Genomic DNA, 27,143 nt, shown 5'->3' with positions numbered 1-27,143 from the left:
CCCCATACTCACCCCTCCCAAGTCTTTACCAAGCTAGTGTCTGTGTACATGGGCTATGCATATATGCATATAAATCCCCTGATTAACCTCTACCCACCCCCGCCAACACACACACACAAACTATCCACCCCCACCTTTCCTCTGAAATACATCAGTCTGTTCATGGTTTTGTCTCTGAATCTATTTTGTTTGTCAGTTTATTTTGTTCATTAGATTCTACATATGAGTAGGTCATGTGTTACTTACCTTTTTCTGATTGGCTTATTTCGCTTAGCATAATACCCTCCAGGTCCATCCATACTGTTGCAAATGGAAAGAGTTCCTTCATTTTTACTGCCTGTAGTATTCCATTGTTTAAATGTACCACAGTTTTTGTTATCCACTCATCAGCTAATGGGCACTTGGGCTGTTTCGAAATCTTAACTATTGTAAATTGTGCTGCTATGAATATAGGGGTGCATATATATATATATCCTTTCTGATTGGTGTTTATGGTTTCTTAGGATATATTCCTAGAAGTGGGATCACTGGGTCAAATGAGAGTTCCATTTTTAATTTTTTTGGGAATCTCCATAATGTTTTACACAGTGGCTGCACCCACCAGTCTACATTCCCACCAGCAGTATATAAGGTTCCATTGTCACCACATTCTCACCAACACGACATTTGTTGATTTGTTGATGACAGCCATTCTGAGAGGTGTGAGGTGATACCTAATTGATGTTTTAATTTGCATCTCTCAGATGGTTAGTGACTTTGAGCATTTTTTCATATATTTCTTGACCTTCTCTATGTCCATTTTGGAGAATTGTCTATTTAGGTCCTCTGACCATTTTTTAACATGCTAATATATATTTTAAAATAATTTGTTATTGTTGAAAGTATTACATATGTCCCCTTTACTCTGCAACCCCCCCATTAACACCCACTAACCTGCCCCCCAATTTCACCCCAGGCCCTCACCACCACATTTTCTAGGTCCATGGGCCATTCATATCCTATCTAATAAAAGAGAAACATGGTAATTAGCCATACGGCCGCTACCCTTCCCATTGGCTAATCAGGGAGATATGCAAATTAACTGCCAGCCAAGATGGCCGCCGGCAGCCAGGCAGCTTAAAGCTGACAGGAGGCTTGTTTGCTTCAGTGACGGAGGGCTCCAACGTTCCCCGCCTGCCGCTGCAGGGCTCTGAGCTTGCAGTTTGAAACATTGTAACAAATATAGAAGCTAAACAAAACCCCAGTAACCTGTTTTCAGTCAGCCGGGATCTCAGAGCTGGAGTCACAACAAAGTTTCAAATACAGAAGGTAAACAAAGGCCAGAAACCTGCTTTCAGCAGCTGAGCCTCAGAGAGAAAGCCGGCTCTCAGCTCCAGTGACAGCCATAGAAGGTAAATAAATGCCAGAATTAAAAAAAAGAGAAAAAGGAGAGGTTTGGAGCTTCAGTCGCCCGCCAGCCTGAAAACAGCCCTCAGCCCCTCACCCAGACTGGCCAGGCACCCCAGTGGGGACCCCCACCCTGAAGCAACAAGATGGCGGCTAATTTGCATACTGAAGGCAGGCGGCAGCAGGCAAGGCTGTCTGCCGTCTGGGACCCGGATCTGTGACCCTGCCAGGCGGTAGGCAGTGCTTGAGGCTGTCCTCGGTCTGGGACCTGGATCCATGTCCTCGCGGGTGGGGCGGCAGTGCTTGAGGCTGTCCACGGTCCCAGGACCCAGATCTGTGACCCTGCCAGGTGGGGGGCACCGCGGGAGGCTGTCCGCAGTACAGGACTCGGATCTGTGACCCTGCCAGGCGGGGGGCAGTGCTTGAGGCTGTCCGCTGTCCCAGGACCTGGATCTGTGACCCTGCCAGGCGGGGGGCAGTGCTTGAGGCTGTCCGCTGTCCCAGGACCTGGATCTGTGACCCTGCCAGGCGGGGGGCAGTGCGTGAGGCTGTCCGCTGTCCCAGGACCTGGATCTGTGACCTGGTGGGCAGGGGGGCAGCACAGGAGGCTGTCTGCAGTCCAGGACCTGAATCTGTGACCCTGTCGGGTGGGGGTCAGTGCTTGAGGCTGTGCACGGTCCTGGGACTCGGGTCCGTGACCCTTCACAGCGGGGAGGCAGCCATCAGCGCCCAGAAGTGACTGCGCAAGATCCGCCTCCTGGCCCAGAAGGTGCAGGATCGCAGGGACAGCCACTGTGGCGGGCCAGACAGATGTCCTCCTGGCCGCACCACGGGGGTTTGCGGATCTGCAAAGCCAGAGGCCTCCGGTGTGCGAATATCCCCCAGCACACTGTCACCCTCCCACGCCTGCAACAGTTGCAAACCAAGGTGTGCACAAGTTCACCCCGCCTCTCCACTGCACTTCCATCAACCCGGCATGCCTAACACCCCCACAGGATGTGCACACATCCCCTCTGATGAGCTCACGTCCTTTGGAGAGTGTCTGGGTGTTCTGGGTGCTGAGAGTTGGCACCTGTGAGATGACAGTGAGAGGGCAGAGTGGTGATGCCCTGTTCCCACCGAGGTCAGTGCAGCTACGAGATCACCTCTGGGGAGTTAATGCAGGTGCTGAGGCAGGAGCAGGTGCAGACAGACACACCTGGTGGGCGGGGGCGGCCCTCTCTGAGGAGCCTTCGGTCAGCGTTCAAGGTCAAGAGCCCAGAGGCAGAGAGGAATTCCATCCTCTCAGTGAAACAGTGGGATAGTCGGGGCGACTGTAGAGGAGGAATGTGCACTTTGGGTGCCAGCACCCATGAGTGAAGGCTGCCCTGACTGAGCCTTGCTTGCTTGGGGCCTAGCGCACTCCTGCGGGGCAACGGGTGACCGGACGTGCTTTTCTGAATTAATGAGAGAAAACATTGATTCTTCTGCTGCCCACGAAGGTGGAAAGTGAAGTGGGGAGACATGTGGGGAGTGAGCGAGGTTCCCTCTCTGGGGGTTCCAAATCTGCTGTTGGTTTCTTTCACCACTGACTAGAGATATACAGGGTGTCCCCCCAAAATGTATACACACTTTGAATACCTACTAATTCCAATGGTTTTAAGCATAAGAAGGAAACAACAATGGAGCTGTTATCTGTTAAAAGTGTGGGCACAAACAGGTAGTTGGACATTCCCTGAGGGGTCTCAGATTGGAGAGGGTGAAGGCCAGACTGAGGGGCCCCTTCTCTCCCCCTACCCCAGTGCACGAATTTCATGCACCGGGCTACTAGTATGCATATAAGGTCCCTGGTTGATTACCTCTCACCCACTAACACTCCCCCTCCCTTCCCTTTGAGATTCCACTCTCTGTTCAATGTTTCCATGTCTCTGGATTCACTGCATTGATTAGTTTATTTTGTTACTTAGATTCCACATATGAGTGAGATCATGTGATACTTGTCTTTCTCTGACTGACTTATTTTACTTTGCATGATACTCTCCAGGTCCCTCCATGCTGTCTCAAAGGGTAAGAGATTCTTTTTTTTTTTTTTTAACTGCTGCATAGTATTCAATTGTGTAAATGTATCACATCCACTCATCTGCTGACGTGCACTTAGGTTGTTTCTAGATCTTAGGTATTGTAAATTGTGCTGCTGTGAACATAAGAGTGCATATATTCTTTATGATTGGTGTTTCAGGTTTCTTAGGATATATTCCTCGAAATGGAATCCTGGGTCAAATAGAAGTTCCATATTTTTTTTAGGAAAATCCATACTGTGTTCCATAATGGCTGCACCAGCTTACATTCCCACCAGCGGTGTACTAGGGTCCACTTTTCTCTGCATCTTCGCTTGTTTGTTGCCCTGTGGCTGCTGGGAACAGGTAGCTCCTCTCTAGAAAAATGGCAGTTTTGGTTTGGATGCATCCAAACGACCAAATATAGGATTCCTGACTACTGCTTTCCCATGTCTCCCCGCACTGCTTCCCACGCCAGCCTCTCTGTAGGCATCTCAGTCTGTGCCTCCCTCCCTGCACCAAAGCCTCAGGTGAGTAGTTGCAAATGAAAACTCATATGCTCTGGGTTTCTCTCCAACCGGCTCCAGTCTGCCAGACTCCACAGTGGCCAGTACGTCTGCCACCTTTCACAGATGTATGTTACGTGGGCTGCAGGTCTCGGCTCCGGTGTCGAGCCTGGGTTCTGGGCCTCTGTCTTCAGAGGGAACAGACCCTCCTGTGGCCCAGAACTCCCTCCTCTCTGGGCCTGCTGCCCCTGGGAGCTGGGTCAGCTCCTCTCCTGACCTGGCCCTTCCTACCAGTTTCCAGGTGCTTTCTGTCTTTCTTTGATGTAAGTCTCTTCCTTAGCTGGACCTCAGTTGGTAATTCCAGGTGAATGTTCTCCAATTTAGTTGTATTTCCAGTCTGGCCCTGGGATAAGGTGCAGAACACGTTGCCTATTTGGCTGCTATTTGGCTGCCAATTTCTCCTCTGAGATTTTAATTTTTAAATAAAACTTTGTGAACATGTAATTTACCCATCATTCAATTGATTAATTTAAAATGTACATTTCAATAGTTCATACTGTATTCACAGAATTGTGCTACCACCATGGTGATCATATGAAGAGCATTTTCTGCCCCCGTGAAACCTTTATCCTTTACAAGGAACTCCCTAATGTCTTCCTCCCTAAACCCTATCTGACCATCAATCTGGTTTGTGTCTCTATGGAAGTAGACGATTTCTTGTAAACAGAACAATGTGATATGTGTCCTTTTGTGATTGGCTTCTTTTACTTAGCATGATAATTTAAAGATTCATTCATATTACAGCATGCATCCTTTTTACTGCCAGATAATATTTCATAATACAGACACACCACATTCATTTTTTTCATGCATTAGTTGATAGACATCCCCACCCCGAATTTTGGCCACTATGAATAATGTTTTTTTTTTAATATTTATGAGCCAGTTATGAATGAACAAGTTTTCCTTGGGCATAAATGTGTCTGTAAATAGGTAAGTGATGCTGTGCCTTGTTTGGCAGGAAGTGGGTGTATATATGTACACACGCTATAAGAAAATTCAATAGTCCCTTTAGAGTATGGGTTCTACATTATCCAACCTACAATTGAGACCATATGCCCATCATCAAAGGCTGCAAGAAGAGTGAAAGCAGCCGGGTGAGTCTTTTTCAGGGGCTGTGAGGTAAAGAGAATTAGTTACTAAAACCAAAGTCTATCACAAACAGCTCAATTTTATATTAAGAAACAACTAGCTGTTGTTATATTCCTAAATTAACATACATTTCATTTATTTTTTGTTGTAAATCCTCACACAAGGATATTTTTTCCATTGATATTTTTGGAGAGGGTGGGAGGGAGAGAGAGAGGGAGAGGGAGACAGAGACACATAGACTGGTTGCCTCTAGCACAAGCCCCAACTGGGGTGGGGAAAGAACCTACAACCAAGGTACGTGCCCTTGACTTGAATCGAACCCACAACCCTTCAGTCTGCGGGGCGACGCTCTAACCACTGAGCCCTGCCTATGGCTCCACATACACTTTAATCAGCAATGACTGAACCTGGATGAGGGCAAATGACTTGCCATATTTTTAGGTAAGAAATGATGCTGAGGCTGGATATATAGTAAAACCAAGGAGCAGGAGGGGGCAGGAGCGGGGAGAAGGAGGTAAGTGAGGGTTAAAAGGGGGGACATCTGTAATACTTTCAACAACAAAGATAAAATATATATAAAACAGCCTTCCCCCCAAAAGAAGCATTATTGGTCTCCCAAAATGAAATGGAAGGATGAATCATTTCACACAATTCTAACTATTGAATGGTTTCTTTAGCAAAAGATAAACCACAGAATTTTGCACCAGAATAAAGTTAAAATATTCTGAGCATTTGCACAGTAATACTAATATTGTGAATAAACTATTTAATGTTCTTGTATTTATGCCCAGTGTTGGAAACATAATTAAGCTTAATCATTTTTTGGTATAACTTTGGAATTAATATAATAAAATTCAATAAATACCCACATTGTTTTATTGTTATTTTATTTTTGCCCAATTATTTTCTCTTTGGCATGAATATTTTTAACTCTTAAACAGGCAGTAAATCATTGAAAACAAATTTTGATTTGAGAAGCTAAATTGTGAAAAGTCATTTTGTCACAGGAAGAAGGGATCCTTATGTTCCAACTTCATTGTGCTGAATAAACCCAAAGAGGCATATCAGCTTCAGGCCTCTGAAACAACTACTTCTTTTCTTCTTCTTTCCTGGTTTAGCAAACTTATGGTAACACAACAGACAACATTTTGTGATGACAAATGTAGCACTTGCCACACAGGTCAGCAGGAACCCAATCACATCCAGAGTGGTACTGGACCCAGGTGAGGTCATGGGAGGCTGGCTGCAGGTGTTTGGCTCCTTTGTGGCGCATGACAAACTCGATACAGAAGACCGCTGATCTAGGGGTTTCATAGGCTGGTCATGATGAATTCTTAATAATCTCATTGCATTCTCTTTATATCTGAAGGAGAAACACAAAGATTACACATTGAATGAAATTTAACTTACCTAAGCATATCATGCCCATGAAAGGTTTTTGAAAATGTCATAAATATGATTCAAAATAATATCATTCATTGAATTTACTTCTTCATAGATAGTTTGGCCTTTAAGTTGGGATTATCTGATGACATGTAGTTTTAAAAGTGAAGATGGAAGTTAAGTTGGACAATTCAGTCTTTTCTTGAAGAGTAAATGGTAGGAGCCATTGTTAGTGCTATCGATGAGATGGTGGAAATTCACTTGCAGAGTGATGCTCACGAAGTGTTTAATGGGAGTAGTGTCATTGTGAGTGAAATGTCTCCCCAGTAGTCCCTGGACCTCCACTTTTCTCTTTGACCCTCTACTTTTTAATTGCCATCAGTTAGCCAGTATGGTTTTTGAAACAGATATCAGATATGACACTTCCCTGCTCAAAATTTCCATCTGGCTTCTCATCACATTTGAATAAAGTCCAAATGATTTTAGGACTAAAGGACTCCACTTCCTCATACCCCTGGCAACCTCTTCTTTCACTTGGTCTCATGCACACTTTGTTGTAGGCACACTGGCCTTCTAGCTGTTCCTTGAAGTTGTCTGACAGGTTTTTGTTTGTTTGTTTTTAATTGCAAGTGCATTGCTTAAGCCTCCATTGCTGAGGTATCCATTCCAAAGAGGCATTTACTTTCAAGAGGACTATCTTTGTCAGCCACTTGACTAGATAAAGAGCTGGCTGCCTCCCTCCAGTGAGGTTCCTTTTTTTTAGAGATTTAGTTCACTTCAATAACTGGCTATTTGGACTACATTTTTTTCTTCTCATTCCTTCACTTTAAGTTCTGCTCTTATATTTTAAATTCATGAATAAAGAGCAAGTTTGCCAAACTCTTGGCCTTCAGTCCAATAAAAGCAGTGTGTGTGTGCTTTGCTCTCTCTCTCTCTCTCTCTCTCTCTCTCTCTCTCTACCTGTGACTGTTTTCTGGCCCCAGGTGTTCTATGTAATTTCAGGGTTTTTAAAATAATAAACTTTTATTTTTAAAACGTTTTTTTATGGTTATTGCTGAAGAACATCTTGCAATCATAATAGAAACCACAAGGGCTGATCCAGACACCACATTGGTTGATGAGAGGCTGAGACCAGCACAAAACAATATCAAACAGGTTATATGTAAAATTTTGTTCTTTAAAACTTTTAAGTACTTATCCATTATTTTGGAGATCAAACTCACAAGCAAGATATGCATATATTTTTTCTTTCTCCACTTTGCTTTGATTATTTTGAGTTTTTATTAGTAGGTGTTACCAATTGATAATTGGTATTGTTTTCAAAAATTGATGTATTAATGATTATGAGATATTTGTTTTTAGCAGGCTTTTGGACTACTGTGTCTGATATTAGCATAAGTAAAACATTTCTCTAGGTTACTGTTTTTTTGTTGTTGTTTTTTTAAACAAACGCTTCAATTTTCATAGAAACATCAGTTTATTTCTTTTTTATTTTTTATTATATGTTTTATTGATTTTTTTGTTACAGAGAGGAAGGGAGAGGGATAGAGAGTTAGAAACATCAATGAGAGAGAAACATCCATCAGCTGCCTCCTGCACACTCCCTACTGGGGATGTGCCCACAACCAAGGCACATGCCCTTGACCAGAACCAAACCTGGGACCCTTCAGTCCGCAAGCCGATGCTCTATCCACTGAGCCAAACGGGTTAGGGCTGTTAGTTTTTAAAAGGCAGTCTAACAATATTTGTCTTTAAACATTGAGTTTGATTAGATTTGATGTAAGTGCTGGCATATTTACATTTGTGTCTAACATTTTATTCTATACTAGAGGCCCAGTGCATGAAATGTATGCATGGGTAGGGTCCCTAGCTGCTGCCGGCTGCTGTCCAGGGCCTTCCTTCATTCCATGCGGCCCCATGGTGATCGCTGCACGTCATAGTGAGTGATCAAACTTTTGGTCAGTCAAACTCTCGAGGGGACACTTTGCATATTAAGCTTTTATATATATAGATTTTTTTTTCTATTTGTCCAACCTGTTTATATTTTTTTCCTATTATGTCATATTTTAAGTATTTTCTTCTCACTCAATTGTTCTACCATTGTATTCTTAATAATACATTTTTGAAGTATTCCTTTATGTGATACTCTATTAATATAATAGTAATGAGAATCGTAGTAATAAATACTGAATTGATGGTTGCCATGCTAGGCACTATAAATTGCACTATACTATTTTCCTCTTTATTTTTAATTTTTTAAAATATATTTTATTGATTTTTTTTCAGAGAGGAATGGAGAGGGATAGAGAGTTAGAAACATTGATGAGAGAGAAACATCGATCAGCTGCCTCCTGCACACCACCTACTGGGGATGTGCCTGCAAACAAGGTACATGCCCTTGACTGGAATCGAACCTGGGACATTTCAGTCTGCAGGCCGATGCTCTATCCACTGAGCCAAACAAGTCAGGGCTATTTTCCTCTTTAATATGGTAAATTTTAATATCTTTTTTTTTTATCATATTTGAAAAATTTTATGCTTCAAAGGACATAGTCAAGATAGTGAAAAATCAACCCATCCAGAATGGGAGAAAATATAACATATTATATATATGATAATGTACTTGTATCCATAATACATTAAAAATTCTTTATATCTATAAATATAAAAAGCCAGCGACCAGAAATCAGTAACAACTGGAACAACTGGTCGCTAGGATGCCCACTGCGGCTAGCAAACTGGCCCAATCACAGGGTCCGGCTGGCCAGCCACCCTCCTGCAGCCCCTTCCCCCTGCCCGGCCCCTTCCCAGGTAGGCCCCTGCACCCCAATCAGGGGCAGGGGCGCCCAGCCATCTGCCTGTGACCCCTCCCCTGAGCCAGCCCCACCTCTGATCACCCACCCACCCAAATAGGGGGCAGGGCCGGCCAACTTCCAGCAGCCACTCCCCTGGGCCAACCCCACTCCCAATGGGCCCCCCCCCACCACCATTGGCCCGCAGCCCCTCCCCCTGGCCTGCCCCAACCCTGGTTGCCCCCCCACCCCAATAGGGTCAGGGCTGGCCAGCCAACCTCCTGCAGCCCCTCCCTCCATCTGGCCCCACACCAGATTGGCCCCCACACACCGATCATGGGCAGGGCCAGCTAGACATCTTCCTACAGCCACTACCCCGGACTAGCCATGCCCCCGATGGGCCCCCACCAACCTGATTGGTCTGCGGCTCCTCCCCCTAGCCAGCTCTGGCCCTGATCGGCCCCCCCATCTCTGATCAGGGGCAGTGCTGGCCCCTGATGGGTCTCCCCATCCTTTTCGGGGTTGGGGTTTGCTGACCCACCACCACAGCTCTCCCCACAACTGGCCCCACCCCTGATCAGCCCGCAGCACCCTGATCAGCCCCAGCCCCTCCCCCCAGCCAGCTCTGCCCCTGAAGGGTCCCCCCACACCAATCAGTGGTGGGGCTGGCTGGCCAAACTCGCATGGTCCTTCCACTGGCCACTGACCCCCAATCGGCTCCCCACCCCAATTGGGAGTGGGGCCCACCAGCCAATCGCCTGTGGCCCCTCCTCCCACCCAGCCCGACCCTGATTGGGTCCCTATCAGGGCGGGCTGGCCAGCCAACCTCCAGCATTCTCCTCCGCCCAAAAGTCCCAGCCCCGATCCGCCCCAATTGGGATTGGGCTTGCCAGACCCCATCCATGCACGAATTTGTGCATTGGGCCTCTAGTTCAATAATAAGACAAATAACCAAATTTCAAAGTTGTCAAAGTTTTGCTATACACATTTCTCTAATCAGGCTATATGCATACTTAATGGCATATGAAAATAGGCTAATATAAAAAATATGCTATGGCTCTAAGGGAAGTGCAGATTAAGTTGACAAGGAGAGACCCCTTCATCCCTACTAGGATGGCTATAAAAAAGACAGATGAGCCTGGCAGGTGTGACTCACTGGATGAGCATTGACCTGTGAACCAGCAGGTTATGGTTCGATTCCTGGTCAGGACACATGCCCAGATTGCGGGCTTGATCCCCCGTAGGGAGCATGCAGGAGGCAGCTGATCAATGATTCCCTCTCTGCATTGATTCTTTTATTTCTCCCTCTCCCATCCACTCTGAAATCAATAAAAAAATATTATAAATAGAGCGACAGATGATAACAGGTGTTAGCAATGTTGTGGAGAACTTGGATCTCTCATAATCGGCTGAGGGGGATGTAAAATGGTGCAACTTCTTTGCAGTTCCTCATAGAGTTACCATATAACTCAGCAATTCTATTTCTAGACTTATGCTTGAAAAGAAATTAAAACATGTTCACACAAAACATGTGTGGAAATGTTCATGATAGCAAACTGTGGAAACAACCAAAATGTTCATGAACTGATCAATGGGCAAATAAATGAAGTATATCCATACATAGACTGTTGGGGACAACAAAGGGGCTCTGTAATAAATCAAACCAAAAATAACCTCACAGGATGATCTGATCCTAAAATTCTTAACTGGTAAGTTCATGGTGGGTAGTCATGCCTCATGCTTGTAAAAAGGTTTACCTGTGACTTGAGCAATCTTTATCTGTTGTTTTTGTGCATCTATGTTAATATAACTTTAAAATGTCAGATTAGCCGAAACCGGTTTGGCTCAGTGGATGGAGCGTCGGCCTGCGGACCGAAGGGTCCCGGGTTCGATTCCGGTCAAGGGCATGTATCTTGGTTGTGGGCACATCCCCAGTGGGAGATGTGCAGGAGGCAGCTGATCGGTGTTTCTCTCTCATCGATGTTTCTGACTCTCTATCTCTCTCCCTTCCTCTCTATAAAAAAATCAATAAAATATATTTAAAAAAATAAATAAATAAATAAAATGTCAGATTAGTCCTCTTTTTCAGACTCCTCAGAGGCATAACTACCCTCAAGGGAGCACATAATCTTATCAACTATTGTGTAATCTTCCTTATGCTTCCTCCTTAATTCCAAATGTATAAAAGAAACTGCATAACAGCCATTCTCAGGAGCATTTGCTTCCTGGCATGTTGACTGTTTTGTTCAAATAACCTCATACAAAAATTGAGGTTAGTTGCTGTGGTTCAGTTGGTTGGACATCATCCTCTGGACTGGGAGGGGGAAGGGGGCGGCGGGGGGGTTGCTGGTTTAATTCCCCATCAGGTCACATGCCCAGGTTGTGGGCTTGATCCCCATAGGGAGCAGCAGGAGGCAGCTGATCAATGTTCCTCTCATATCGATGTCTCTCCCTCTTTCCCTCTCTCTCTTAAAAATAAATCTTTAAAATTCTCTATGGGTTTGAACATTTCTTATGTTGACACTATTACTCAGCAATAGAAAGCTATCGCATGCATGAAACTCAAAAATATGCTAAGTGAAAGAAGCCACTTGCAAATATCATATTCTATTTGTCTGAAAATATCCAGAATATGGTAATTTATAGAATAGAGAGTAGATTAATGGTTGTTGAGATTTCTTTTTGGTCTGGTGAAAATTTCCTAATTTTAGATTATATTTACAGTTTCATAACTCTATAACATACTACCTATATTTGATGTTTCTATATTAAACATTGAATTTTATGATATGTAAAATATATATTACTAGAGGCTCAGTGCATGAATTCATGCATGGGTGAGTTGATCCAACGGTGGCCCTCTCGCCAGTCCTGATCAGGGCAGGGCTGGCCTAGGGGACGGACTGCAGGAGGTTGGCTGGCCACAGGAGGTTGGCTGTGGGATTGCACTGACCACCCGGAGGCAGCTCCTGCATTGAGTGTCTGCCCCCTGGGGGTCAGTGTGCATAATAACGACCAGTCGACTGGTTGACTGGTCATAATGGTCACTTAGGCATTTATATATATAGATTGTAAAATATGTTAAAATAATGATAATAAAAATAATTTTTTAAAATAGATAGTTATTGTCAATGTAAGAACATCCCAACCTATAGAGAATTTTTATGAGTTTATTTGAACCAAACTAATGACTAATGCTGGGAGCAAGACATCAAATGCCCCTAAGAATAACAGTTTTGTAGCTGCTTTTATGCATTTGAGATTAAGTGGAAAACAAAGTAACATTACATGAAGTTGGATAAAGCAAAGCAGGGATTGGATTACAGGATACAGTTAAGATTTTGTGCTCTTTTGAGAGTTAATTCCCCCCCTCCTTTAAAAAATTTTTTTTATTGATTTCAGAGAGGAAGGCCGAGTGAGAGAGATAGAAGCATCAATGACAAGAGAGAATCATTGATCAGCTGCCTCCCACACCCTCCCACCCATCCCCCACTGGGCACCAAGCTCACAACCGCAACCCAGGCATGTGCCCCGACTGGGAATCAAACCGTGACTTCTTGGTTTACAGTTCAATGCTCAACCACAGAGCCATGCCAGCCAGGCAGTGCCACTTTTGAGGGGTATTATTTCAGGTGTTTTAAAGTAGTATTAACCTAGATGCACAAGAACAATGGGCATGGCTGGTGTAAAAACTTTCAGTAAATAAGTTACAGGCCTGGAGCATGTCTACTCATCATGACCTGCCTAGTTAAGAATTTATGATCAGATCACCCTGTGAGGTACTTTCCATGGAAACCCCCTTTTTGTTCACAAGATTTATAGTTTCAGAAATGTTTGGCACCAAATTAAAATATTTTATGCAACTTCTTGAATTCTTCATTGCGTCATTCTATGGGTTCTACCATATTTTCAAAACGTGTCCTTGTACTGACCAGTATAACTTTGTGTATTCTTGTGTAGAAAATTGTTGCAGTAATTGGTTCCCTGTTCAATCAGGTTAAATGAAACTTTAAAATTAATGGTAAAATTGGTAAATTTAAGATTGGTAAAATCATGTTAATAATTTCAAAATTAATCTCTCAATATGGGGTGAAACTTGTACTCATCATTGACAAAAGAATCTATAAATACAGTTAAAATTGTCGTACTCACGATGGGACATTAATGACTATTTTCAATGCACTGAGCAAATCTGCACTAGACATGGTGTTGAAGTTCATTCTGATAGCTGCTCCCTTGGTCTTCATGCGAGCAATGTTATCAGGTTGATCTGCAAACATAGGGATGCCCACCATAGGGATCCCATGATAGATCGCCTCATAGATGCCATTGGTTCCACCATGAGTTATAAAGGCTTTGGTTTTTGGATGACCTAGGATTGGGTGAATTTCAGTAAATTATTAATTATAAGTCTTAGAAATAAAATGAGAGTTGGGCAAGAAAAGCAATCAGGCACTGTATTCTAGATGACAGATTATTATACACATGAAACTACATTGAAATGTATTTTAGATCTCAGAGAAAGAAGAACTTTAGTTGCTGAAGAGGTAAATAGATACTGGTACGGCATTGTGACTTGGAAAATGAATACAAGATTGCTGGGTAGACAAGTTGAAAGAGAACGTTCCGAGAGGGGCAGGTGCTGGGTGGAGGGGGTCAATGGGGGAAAAAAGGGACATCTGTAATACTTTCAACAGTAAAGATAAATTTGAAAAAAAGAAAGAGAACATTATGGATTAAAAAATAGCATGTGCAGAAAAAAAGGAAAAAAGAAAAGGAGGTGGCATGTTAGAACATATTCTCTTAAAGAAGTAGTGAAATCACCGAGTATTATGTGTGGGGTGTCCAGGCAGCAGGAAATGTGAGTGTGGTGACTCTGGAATCAGAGGAAGAACAGACCACACTTTATCACTTCATGAAAAAGATTATGGCTATTTCTTTATTGAAAATGGAGTCACGGGTAATAAATGAGGTGCTCTTATTTTTTAATGGCAATGAATTAATACCCATACAGAAGGGGAAAAAATAGAAATAAGAAGGGAGAAGTAGGAGGCAGAGTGGTAGTTATTGAAAAATTCTTCATGAGAAGTAATTACACCTGAAATAAAGATTCTTGATTTCAGACATAAGGGAGGAGATGGTCTATAATAACATGTTAGCTTTTATATGTTATCCTTTTCCCCCAGGACTGGCAAACAAATACAAGGAAATTAAGTTTGTTTTGAGTTTTTGTAAAATAAAGGCTCAATAAATTTATTTCTTTTAGAAGTATAATCACTCTCTTTGGAGTTATTGTTATTTTAGTGTTTGTTTTTCAGTCTCACCAAGAAGGTCATTCTGGGGGATCCAGTTATCGAGCTGAGTATTTGGCCCTAAGGTATCTGATTTCTTGCCTTCAAATCTCCATAGAACCTGTTAAAATAAAGAAAATATTTTATTCCATGAGTTGAACTAAAGGTATAGCATGTTCAGATTATAAAGAAATTTAGAGATAATCTAGTTAAAGCCCTTTATAGACAGATAAAAAATAAGGACAAGAAATTAAAAATGAGGACTATTATAACACTGGTATGATAGAAATACCCACATTTTATGTATTTATTTTTACATTCAATCAAGTATGAATGCAATCATGATGTCCAACACATACAGGTATACTAATGAGATTATCAATGATGAATTGAAGTATTTAAAAAATCTTAGTCCTGGCCAGCATGGCTCAGTGATTGAGCTTGGACCCATGAACCGGGAGGTCACAGTTTCATTCCCAGTCAGGGCACATGCCGGGGTTGTTGGTATGTGGAAGGTAGCCAATCAATGATTCTCTCTCATCATTGATGTTTCTATCTCTCTCTCCCTCTCCCTTCCTCTCTAAAATCAATAAAAATATATTTTAAAAAATTTAGTTCTAGTCATTTTAATTCTAGTGCAAAAAAAGTAGGTATTTATTACACATCCTATCTAATAATAGACAAAGATTGAAATTGACCGTACCTTTGCTATGCCCCCATTGGCTAATCAGTACGATATGCAAATTAATCGCCAAGAAATATGGCGGCTAATTTGCATACTGCAGGCAGGGAGGGCCAGTGTGAGCTGCCATCCGCCTGTGTGCTGCCTAAGCCCCGCCCACAGCCAGGACACCAGGCGGTGGGGGGCTTGGCAACACGAATGAACCGCCTAAGTCCCAACGCCAGCCGGGACACCCGTGTGGGGCCCTGGGCAGTTGGTGGCTTGATGGCGCAAAGGAACCGCCTAAGCCCTGCCCCCAGCCAGGACACCCATGTAGGGCCTTGGGCTGTTGGGACCTCCACAGCTGCAGTGTTCGGACCCAGGCCCCCAGCCTGCCCTGGGCTCCGCTCAAGGAGGGGCTGGGGGCCTGGGGTTTACTAAACTTTACTGGAGCTGCTCCCCACACCCCCAACCCCTGCCCCAAGAACCACGCTGCCCGCAGCAAGGCGCCCTGGCAGCGGTAGCGTCCTGACAGGTGGGTGGCGGGAAAGCTGAGTAGAATGGGGGCTGCAGAGCCATGGAAGGGCGGGGCCACTGGAGCCAAGCTCCTGGGGGTCTGAGGAGAGAGCCTGAAGGTAGAGGAACCTTTGGCAAAGCGGCCACCAGGAGCTGCGGCCATGGGGTCTGCAGGCCCACAGACAGGCCTCTACCTGATGGGTGGATCCTGGGCAAGCGCCACGGCTTAGGGAAGCGGCTGGCCAGGGGGCGGGCGGCCCAAGGGGCGCAGAGTGGCGCCAAGGTGGGGTGCACTGGAGGGGGCTCAGGGCTGGGCAGGGTGCTGGTGGGCAGGGATCTACCGAGCCCTCAGATAGCGAGGTTCTGTGGGAAACAAGAGGCGATGACTGCAGGCGTGGAAGGACGCCCTGGCGGAGGGGCGCAGACTTGCAGCCCTGAGGCGGGGGTGGATGGCTGGTGCGGCCTCAGTGGAGGAGCGCCGCACTGCTGGGTACCCCAATGCAGCAGTTTGGTGAAGCTCCCGACGCTGATCGGGCCTCGCCGTGGCCTGCACACTTGAGAGGCCAGGACTCCTGCTCCTGCCTTGGCCCAAAAATAAACCTGTGCCAGCCCCGCCCCCAGTTCCCACCCTGCCCCACCCCCAGTTCTGGCCCTGCCCCATGGGGGTGCACACCTGCACAGTGAGTGCAAGCCTACCACCTGTACCCTAGAAGGGGGGCAGTAAAGAATGGGGGTGGGGGCGGGGGGAGGAAAGAATGTGGAGCACCCATGATGAAGAGGTGCTTGAGAATGAGGCTTGGAAGCCTCACAGGGAGGTTTGTTCTGTTTGCCCTGCGGCTGTACCTTAGGAAAGGTGGAGAGCATGGCTGTGAGGGCTCCCTGCACGAGGAGTCCCGTTCCATAGCCAACTGGAATTGGCCTCAGTTTCCTGGTCTGTAAAATGGATTAAGCGTGTCCCAGTGCCTTCACTGAGCTTTGAGGGCCAATTGAGATACTATATAAAGAAAATGAGGAAAGACATAAGAAAGAAAAGGAAGGGTGGGCAACACAAAATAAAGATAGGAAGGAACCTGTAAACCTATTGTCACTTAAATAGGGAATAGAGTCAATAGTGTAATGACGGTATGAAGCCAGGTGGGTACTGGAAATACCAGGGAACACTTTGTAAAGTATATGGTTGTCTAACCACTATTCTGTAACTAATAAACCTGAAACTAATACAAAATAATATTGAATGTAAATAAATGAAAATAGGAGTGAAATTTTTCTAAATTTCAAAGTTTAAATAAAGGCTATAAAGAAAGGAAGGGGGAGAATAAAAATAGTGTTTTTCATTTTACCATTTTATTGTCTTTTCAGTACATGAAAAAGACAGTTGTCTTTATATGGTGCTTTTATGCTTTTCTAAGTCATTATCTCATTTGATGTTCAGGGCAACTTAAAGACAAGATAATTATTCCCTCCACTATTCAAAGAAAGGAAATGTTTCTGCCTGGCCCAATGATTCAATCATCAAGCCCTTATTGTAAAGCAGGCTTAGTGAAATTTTCTGTGAAGGGTCATATCTATACTAATAAAAGCCTTGGGGGTGATCTGGCCAGCAGAGGAGGGCATTTGGGGATGATCAGGCCGGCAGGGCAGTAGTTATGTGTCAATCAGGCCGGCAGGGGAGCTGTTAGGTGGGGATCAGGCTGGTAGGCTAAAGCAGTTAGGGGCAATCAGGCAGGTACGCAGGCGAGCGGTTAGGAGACAGCAGTCCAGGATTGTGAGAGGGATGTCCAAGTGCCGGTTTAGGCCCCATCCCAGCAGTCGGACATCCTGGGATGAGGCCTGCCAGACACCCAGGGACATCCTGGTAGCAGGCCTGTCAGACATCTTGGGATCAGGCCTGTTGGACATCCTGGGATCAGGCCTAAACCAGCAGTCAACATCCCCCAAAGGGTCAGAGATTGGAGAGGGTGCAGGCTGGGCTGAGGGACACCCTCCTCCCGTGCACAAATTTTTTGCACCGGGCCACTCGTGTGTATGTATGTATATATATATATATATATATATATATATATATATATATATATTAATACTTTTATAACTCTAATATTTATTTCCCCTATAATCTTGTTTTTTTAATTCTTTATTATTTAAAGTATTACATATATCTCCTTTTTCCCCCATTGGCCTCTCTCCGGTCACCGCCCCCCCCCCCCCCCCGCCACCCCCCCCCCCTCCCACCTCACAAGCTCTCAACCCCTTAGTGTCTGTGTCCATTGGTTATGCTTATATGCATGCTTACAAGTCCTTTGGTTGATTTCTTACACCCCTCCTCATTACCTTCCCTTTGAAGTTTTATGGCCTGTTTGGTGCTTCCCTTACTCTGTATCTATTTTTGTTAATCAGTTTATGCTTTTTATTATATTCCACAAATGAGTGAGATCATGTGATATTTATTTTTCTCTGACTGGCTTATTTCGCTTAGCATAATGCTCTTCAGTTCCATCCATGATGTTGCAAATGGTAAGAGTTCTTTCTTTTTTACAGCAGTGTAGTATTCCATTATATAAATGTACAACAGATTTTCAATCCACTCATCTGTTGATGAGCACTTAGGTTGTTTCCAAATCTTAGCTATTACAAATTGTGCTGCTGTGAACATAAGGGTGCATATGTCCTTTCTGAGTGGTGTTTCTGAGTTCTTGGGATATATTCCTAGAAGTGGGATCACTGGGCCAAATGGGAGCTCCATTTTTAATTTTTTGAGGAAACTCCATACTGTTCTTTACAGTGGCTGCACAAGAGTTCCTTTTTCTCAACATCCTCACCAGCATTTGTTGTTTGTCCATTTGTTGATGATAGGCCTTCTGACAGGTGTGAGATGGTATCTCATTGTCGTTTTGATTTGCATCTCTTAAGTGACTTTGAGTATGTTTTCAAATGTTTCTTGGTCTTCTGTATGTCCACGTTCAAAAGGTGTCTATTTAGTAGTAAGTCCTTTGCCCATTTTTTTGTTTATATTCTTTTTGTTAAGATTTTTGAGTTTCCCATAAATTTTGGAGATTAGGCCCTGGTAGGATATATAACATTGGCAAATATGATCTCTCATACAGTGAGCTTTCTTGTTGTTTTGTTGATGGTTTCTTTTGCTGCACAGAAGCTTTTTATTTTGATGTAGTCCCATTTGTATATTTTCTCCTTAGTTTCAATTGCCCTAGGAGCTGTATTGGTAAAGATATTGCTAGGACAAAATTCTGTTATTTTGCTGCCTATGGATGCTTCTAAGATTTTTATGGTTTCCCATCTTATGTTTAAGTCCTTAATGCATTTTGAGTTTATTTTTGTGTATGGTGTAAGTTGGTGGTCTAGTTTCATTTTTTTTTTTTTTTTGCATGGATCTGTCCAGTTTTCCCAACACTGTGTATTGTATACTCGGCTTCCTTTGTCAAACACTAATTGAGCATAATGACTTGGGTCAATTTCTGGGTTCTCTGTTCTGTTCCATTGGTCTATATGTCTGTTCTTGTGCCAGCACCAGGTAGTTTTGAGAACAGTGGTTTGGCAATATAGCTTGATGTCTGATATTGTGATCCTTCCAACTTTGGTCTTTTTTCTCAGGATTGCTGTGGCTATTCCGGGTATTTTTTTATTTATTTATTTATTTATTTATTTATTTATTTATTTATGTTCCATATGAATTTTTGGGTGCTGACTACCAAGATCAACTGTAATTGATATAAATGTGAGGAGTCTGGCAGAAGGCTGACCAGGACTCCTTTTGATATTCTCAGGGTGAATATCTACATTTTATTACCTGCTGCTGACTCAATGGCCTAAAGCAAACTCCCCTAAGACCTGGCAATCTTACTGTTTGCTAAACATTACCATTGAGGTGTCTGTTTGCATTCCTAAAGGCAATTGTGTATTCTAGCTAATAAAAGCAGCTGGGAAAGGAGCAACAGGGAGAATTTGACTTCTTTAGTTGAGTTATTCTCTGGTTTCCCCGGTAATTATAAAAATTAATATGCTGTTTTATGTGTATCATTTGCATGTCAGCCCTCCCTCCAAGTCTTTGAACCCGCAAAAGCCATGCTGGCCGTGGATCTCGCATTGGGGAGTTTTTTTTTTAGGTCTGTGAAAAAAACTTGGTATTTTAATAGGGATTGCATTAAGTCTATAGATTGCTTTGGGTAGTATGGACATTTTAATGATGTTGATTCTATTAATCCATGAACACGGCATATTCTTCCATTTGTTTATGTCTTGCTCTCTCTTTTTTCAATGTGCTGTAGTGTTCCGAGTACAGGTCTTTTACCTCCTTAGTTAAGTTTATTCCTAGGTAACTTAATGTTTTTTGTTGCAATGGTAAATGGGATTGTTTTATTTTTGTTTCTCTTTCTGTGAGTTCATTATTGATGTATAAAAAAGCCATAGAATTCTGGGTGTTAATTTTGTATCCTGCTAAGTTGCCAAATTCATTTATTAAATCTAGTACTTCTTTTATGGAGTCTTTAGGGTTTTCTATGTACAATATCATGTTGTCGCAAATAATGACAGTTTTATGTTTTGTTTTCCAATTTGGATACCTTTTATTTCTTCTTCTTGTTTGATCACTATGGCTAGCACTTCCAGTAAATGTCGAACAGAAGTGATGAGAGTGGGCATCCCTGTCTTGTTCCTGTCCTAAGGGGAAATGGTTTTATTTTTTGCCCATTGAGTATGATGTTGGCTGTAGGTATTTCATATAAGGCTTTTCCCACTTTGCTGAGAGATTTTATCAAGAAAGGGTGTTGGATTTTGTCAAATGTTTTTTCCATGTATTGATATGATTATGTGATATTTGTCTCTCAATTTGTTTATGTGATATATCATGTTTATTAATTTGCAGATATTGTACCATCCTTGCATCCCTGGAATAAATCCCACTTGGTCATGGTGTATGATGTTTCTACTGTAATGCTGGATCTGCTTTGCTAGGATTTTGTTGAGGATTTTAGCATCTATGTTCATCAGATATATTGGCCTGTAATTCTCTTTCTTTATAGTGTCTTTATCTGGTTTTGGGATTACGGTAATGCTGGCTTCATAGAAGGAGTTTGGAAGTGTTCCTTCCTCTTGAATTTTGTGGAATAGTCTGAGGAGGATAGGTTTTATTTCATTTTTGAATGTTTGTTAAAACTCCCCTGTGAAGCCAGGGCTTTTGTTTGCTGGAAGATTTTTGATCATTGCTTCAATTTCCTTCATAGTTATCAGCCTATTCAGAATTTTTTATTCTTCCTGATTGAATTTTAGAAGGTGGTATTTTTCTAGGAATGTGTCTATTTCTTCTAGGTAGACCACTTTGTTGGAAATGAGTTGTTCCTAATGTCTTTGTACAATCTTTTGTATTTCTGTTGGGTCTGTTGTTATTTCACCTCTTTCGTTTCTGATTTTGTTTATTTGAGTTCTCTCTCTCTGCTTCTTGGTGTGTCTGGCTCTAGGTTCATCAATCCTCTTGATGTCTTTTTAATGGGGTATTTAGTCCATTTACATTTAAGCTTATTATTGACTAGAGGCCTGGTGCACAAAAATTTGTGCACTTGGGAGGGTCCCCCAGCCCAGCCTGTGCTCGCTTGCAGTCTGGGACCCCCAGGGAATGACCACCTGCTGGCTTAGGCCTGCACCCTGGGGGATTGGGCCTAAGCTGGCAGTCAAACATCCCTCTGGCAGCCCGGGAGCCCTCGTAGGATGTCCACTTGCCAATGGGGAGCAGGCCTAGCTGCAGTCGGATATCCTTAGCGCTGCTGAGGAGGCAGGAGAGGCTCCCACCACCACCGCTGTACTGGCAGCCATCAGCCTAGCTGTGGGAGCGCACTGACCACCAGGGGGCAGCTCCTGCATTGAGCATGTGCCCCCTGGTGGTAGGTGTGTGTCATAGTGATTCCCAGTTGCTCTGCTATTAGGGTCAATTTGCATATTACCCTTTTATTATATAGGATAGAGGCTTGGTGCATGGGTGGGGGCTGGCTGGTTTGCCCTGAAGGGTGTCCTGGATCAGGGTGAGGGTCCGGCGGAGGTGCCAGGCCAGCCTGGGTGAGGGGCTGAGAACCATTTTCAGGCTGGAGACACCCCCTTCAGGGTGAGGGTCCCTGCTGGGGTGCCTGGCCAGTCTGGGTGAAGGGCTGATGGCTTTTTGCAGGCTGGTAAAGGCTCCCAGTGGGGACCCTAATCCCATGAGGGTGTGGCCATCATAGTTGAGGGGTTGATGGCTGTTTGCAGGCTGTCCACAGCCCCTTCAGGGTGGGGGTCCCTGCTGGGGTTCCTGGCCAGCTTGGGTGAGAGGCTCATGGCTGTTTGCAGGCTGTCCACAACCCCCAGCCACCCAAGCTCCAAGTGGAGGCTGGCTGGAAGCAGGTATCTAGGATTTATTTATCTTCTATAATTGAAACTTTATTGCCTTTTGCGGAGGTCACAGCTGGCCAGGGCAGGCAGGAAGCTTGGCTTCCTCTGTCGCCTGGGCAACCAAGCCTCCTGCTTGCTCCAGCTCTGTGGCTGCCCGTCGCCATCTTGGTTTCATTAACTTGCATATAGTCGCTCTGATTGCTGGTGGGCGTGGCTTGGGTGTAGCAAAGGTATGGTCAATTAGCATCTTTGTCATTTATTAGTGTAGATAGGTACTTGTTTGTAGCCATTTCTATTCTTTATACCCATGTTCCTTCTTTCCTTTTTATTTCTTCTTTTTAAAATAGTCCCTTTAGCATTTCTTTCATTGTTCCTTGGTAGTCATAAACTCCCTTAGCCTTTTTATTTTTCTATGAAGCTCTTGATTTCCCCTTTAATTTTTTATGATGGTCTTGCTGAAGAGAGTATTCTTGGATTCAGTCCCTTGCTTTGCATCACTTTGTATACTTCATTCCATTCCTTCTGGACTGATGTGGTTTGTTGAGAAATCATTTAATAATCTAATGGGAACTCCTTTGTAGCTAACTATTTGTCTCTTTCTTCAGCCTTTAAGATTTTCTCTTTGTAGATAATGTTGCCATTATGATTACCACGTGTCTTGGTGTGGGCCTTTTTGGGTTCATCTTGCTTGGGACTCTCTGTGCTTGTGTGAGTTTTTTCTTCCCCAAATTAGGGGAGTTTTCTGCCATTATTTCTTCAAATAGGTTTTCTAATCCTTGCTCCTCCACTTGTCCTTCTGACACCCCTTTAATACATATTTTACTTCATTTCATGTTGTCTCAAAGCTCCCTTAGGCTCTCCTTCTTCTTTCTTATTTTTTTCTCCAATAGTTGTTTAGATTGGGTGTGTTTCTGTGCCTTATCTTCTAACTCACTAATTCGGTCCTCTTCTTCTTCTAGGCCAATGGTCGGCAAACTGCGGCTAGCAAGCCACATGTGGCTCTTTGGCCCCTTGAGTGTGGCTCTTCCACAAAATACCAACTTCTGTGCACGGGCCACAAAGTTTCAATCGCACTGTATGTGCGTGCCTGCATGTGGTATTTTGTGGAAGAGCCACACTCAAAGGGCCAAAGAGCCTCATGTGGCTCGTGAGACACAGTTTGCTGACCACAGTTCTAGGGTATTGTTGAAACCTTCCATCATGTTTTTTATTGTAGCTATAAAATTTTTTATTTCCTCTTGATTCTTACATAAGTTGTTGATTTTCTCATCCATCCAGTTTATGAACTGTAAGACCCTTACTCTCAATTGCTTTTCTGACAACATGCCTCAGTTTCATTTAGCTCCTTTTCTGGCTATTCCCCCTTTTCTTTCCTTGGGGGATTGTTTTTCTTAGGTTTTAAAATATTTTTATAATAGTGACATAACAAAAATATTTTATACATGAGAGATGGTGATAAGGAAACACCTTCCTTGGCTAAAATAAGTTTGGCTAGTTGAGCAATGTACTCTGACTATGGAAAGTGTCTGTTGAAAAGACCACTCAGATCAAGAAAAACTAACTTTCTTGGTCTTCTATATTGTTGTACACTTGGTACTTAGCACAGTATCTCTTCAAGTAATATGTGGAGTTTTGGAGTCAGTGTCTTTCTCTTCTTTTTTAATTAATGCAATATGCAAAGTAGTTAGGTCCAGGTGCCAGACTACTCTGTTTTAGTCCCACCTTCGTTACTTCCTCCCCATGAAAACTTGGGTAGAGGGCCTGAACTTCCTGTACTTCAGTTTACATAGTCCTAAAAAAGAAAGAATAATAATGCCTAAAAAAAGGATTTCTGTGTGTCTTCTGTGAGTTAATACATATAAAGGACTTAGAACTTTTCTAAAACAGAGTAAATTTTTACTAAGTGTTCACTAATTTCCTGTTGCCTCCTGCAAAAAGGAGGTTGTTATAAAATCAATATCAGAAATCATTCAGATAGGAAAAACATAGGAGACTTTCACATTTAGCTTCATGTTTCAGAAAACAGACATTGATAATTCTAATGTTAACTCCCAAAATTTTAGATCTACTTAATGAATTATTTTTAATCCATTTAGAAGGAAGGGTAATAATTCCCAGAGAAAACTCATTCACAGATAAACATTTGTCCTTCTTAACAGAGATATTACATAATAGAAATATTAGAATAGTAGAATATTTGAAACTAGAAGAGAGCAATCAGAGACTTTGATTCAGAAAGTCAAATGAAACCTTAGCTGTAATCTCATAGAATTGTTTAATTTTAAAGGCAAGTAAACATAAAGATTTCACAAAACATAATACTTTCTTATACATAAAATAGATATTTTTTACTAGAATTGGATTTGAAAATTATATTTCCTATTACTGACCTTCACTTGATTTTATAAATATATTAAATGAATTTTTTTTTCTGTCGTATGTTACAAATGCTATATATTCTTTGCAACTCATATTGAGAGGTATGGGTCTATTTCAACATCCTTTGAATTTGGACTTGCCTCATGACCTGTTTTATCAATAGAATATGGCAGAAGTTATACCGTGCAACTTCTAAACCTAGGTCTAGAACTTTCAAAGAAGCTCTTCTGGAATTCTGTTATCATGTGACGAAGCCCAGACTTGCCTATTAGATAGCTCACATGAAGTAAGAATCAAAGTGCCCTGCTAATCTGCCAAACTTCATACATGTATGTGAGGCTTTCCTGGACCATTATGCCTCAGCCAAGCTGACAGCTAACTGTATCCTAATAAATGATCCCAGGCAAATCCCAAAGTAGCAACATTTACTGAGCTCAGCCCAAATTGCTGATCTGAAGGATAATGAGCAAATTATACATTGCTGTTTTAAATCCTGAGTTTTAGGCAGGCCAATAGGAAGACAAAGAAACATGCCCCAGATAAAGAAGTGGAAAAATTTCCAGGTAAGAACCTAGATGAAATGGAGGAAAGCAATTTACTAGGTACAGAGTTCAAAGGAATGGTAATAAAGTTTCTCAAGGAGCTTAGGAGAAGAATAGAGGAACTCAGTTAGAACTTCAACAAAAAGATAGTAAGCATAAAAAAGGACATAAAAACCATAAAATATAGGAGAACCAAAATGGCAGCACATATAAGCACCAGTACTTGCTGCCTCACACAACCACATTAAAATTACAACTAAAATACAGAACAACCATCATTTAGAACTGTCTGAAATCTGGCTAAATGGAAATCCTACAACTAGTGAAGTAAAGAAGAAAGTACATTGAGACTTGTAGGAGGGGCACAGGAACGGACAGGCTGTTCTGATACCCATGTGTGGTGTTTTTGTAATCAGGAGGAATATCTCCACTATGCAGGCCTCCTATGAGATGCCAGGTGTCCCAGCCGCACACCAGTCCTAACTCAGGACTCCAGAGTTGTGAAGAGAAGTCCCATATCTTTGGACTGTAAAAAACAGCAAGGACTGTGGCTGACTAACTCAGAGGCTGCAGTCCCAAGCAGTTCCTCTTAAAGGGCCAGAATATGAACTTACGTAGTCCTTCTCCCTTTGAGATCCAGTCCTAGATGGTAGCATTTGGGGAATCAGGGACTTGATTGTCTGCCATCAGGGTAAGAATTTATAGTGGCTTTTTCTAAGAAGGATGTGCTTGGCGGGGTCATTATTCCTGTGCTGGGACAGTCCCCCCTTCCTCCTTTCCCAGAGTTGACCGACTGGCAGCCATATCTGAGTTTCCATCAGTATGGCTAAAATTATTCGCTCTGCCTGGTTGATTTCATGAGACCCTGCCCAATCCTAGTTGCAGCCCCACAAGCTGTTTGCTGTGGCTTTTCCATATGAATGGCCTGTCCTGGCTCAGGCTTCAGACTCTTCTAAAATCTCTCGAACAAGCAACTGTCACTAATGTGCCACACACCTATCAATAAGAGGCCCAAGACCTGACACTAGCATCATCCTGCCTTTCTTCACAGCTTGACTTCATCTGGGCAGTTCCAAGTCCAATACAAGTAGCAGTCATCAACAGATCACCCTATAGCTCCTGTCTGGTGGCCACAGGAAGTGGCTGACTTTGTACTTTCAAGGAGGTCCCAGAGCTAGTGAACCTGAAGGACAGCTTTAGACCACATCAAACTCTACACATCCACAAGGAACACACTCAAGGAACAGACTCAGTGAGCACCAAAGCCCCAGTGAAGCAAGTCTTGCTCCAAAGTGGTGTCCACTGCATAGCAGCTCTTCCACTGTAGTTGTAGCTAACCTGGAGGTCAGCTCCTCCCAGTGACACCAACAGCAATTAAGGCTCAACTACAACAAGACTTTGCACATAACCCACACAGGGGCACACCTAGAGTGGCCAACTCAGGTGACTAGGGAGTCTGAGCCACTGGGCCCTACAGGACACCTACTACACAAGGCCACTCTACCAATCTAAGAGACATAGAAGCTCTACCTAATACATAGAAACAAACATAGAAAAGAAGCCAAAATGTGGAGACAAAGAAACATATCAGCAATAAAAGGACTGAAGAAATCTCCAGAAAATAAATGATATGAAATGAAAACAAGCTAACTACTGGATACAGGGTTCAAAACAGTGATTTTAAGGTTGATCAAGGATATTAATGAGAGCATCAAGGGACTAAATATGAGATACAAGGGACTTAGTGAGACTTATGAGGACTTGAAAAAGGACCAGTCAGAAATTAAGCATATACTAACTGAAATAGAGAATAATTTACAGGGATTAAACAGTAGAGTAGAAGATTCTGAGAATCAAATCAACAATTTGGAATATGAGGAAGAAAAAACACCCAACCAGAAGAGCAAAAAGAAAAAAGAATCCAAAAATGTGAATGTAGTTTAAGGAACTTCTAGGACAACTTCAAGAATACCAACATTCACATTATGGATGTGCCAGAAGGAGAAGAGAGTGAGCAAGATACTGAAAACCTATATGAAGAAATAATGACTGAAAACTTCCCCTACTGGTCAAAGAAATAGACTTAAAAGTTCAGGAAGCACAGAAAGTCCCAAATAAGAGATAACCAAA

General features: G+C 43.0%; 1 pseudogene; it reads right to left on the bottom strand.

The window, feature by feature from the left end:
- Nucleotides 1-6,100: 6,100 nt before the first annotated feature.
- LOC138994497 (UDP-glucuronosyltransferase 2B31-like) lies at nt 6,101-15,886 on the bottom strand (annotated as a pseudogene).
- Between the last annotated feature and the right edge of the window lie 11,257 nt (nt 15,887-27,143).

Source organism: Myotis yumanensis, unplaced genomic scaffold (genome assembly GCF_028538775.1).
Source record: "Myotis yumanensis isolate MYYU_CA2020_CCGP unplaced genomic scaffold, mMyoYum1.0.hap1 SCAF_1, whole genome shotgun sequence".
Taxonomy (NCBI): domain Eukaryota; kingdom Metazoa; phylum Chordata; class Mammalia; order Chiroptera; family Vespertilionidae; genus Myotis; species Myotis yumanensis.
The sequence above is the reverse complement of the archived record's forward strand: the minus strand, read 5'-3'. Positions and strand labels throughout refer to the sequence as shown.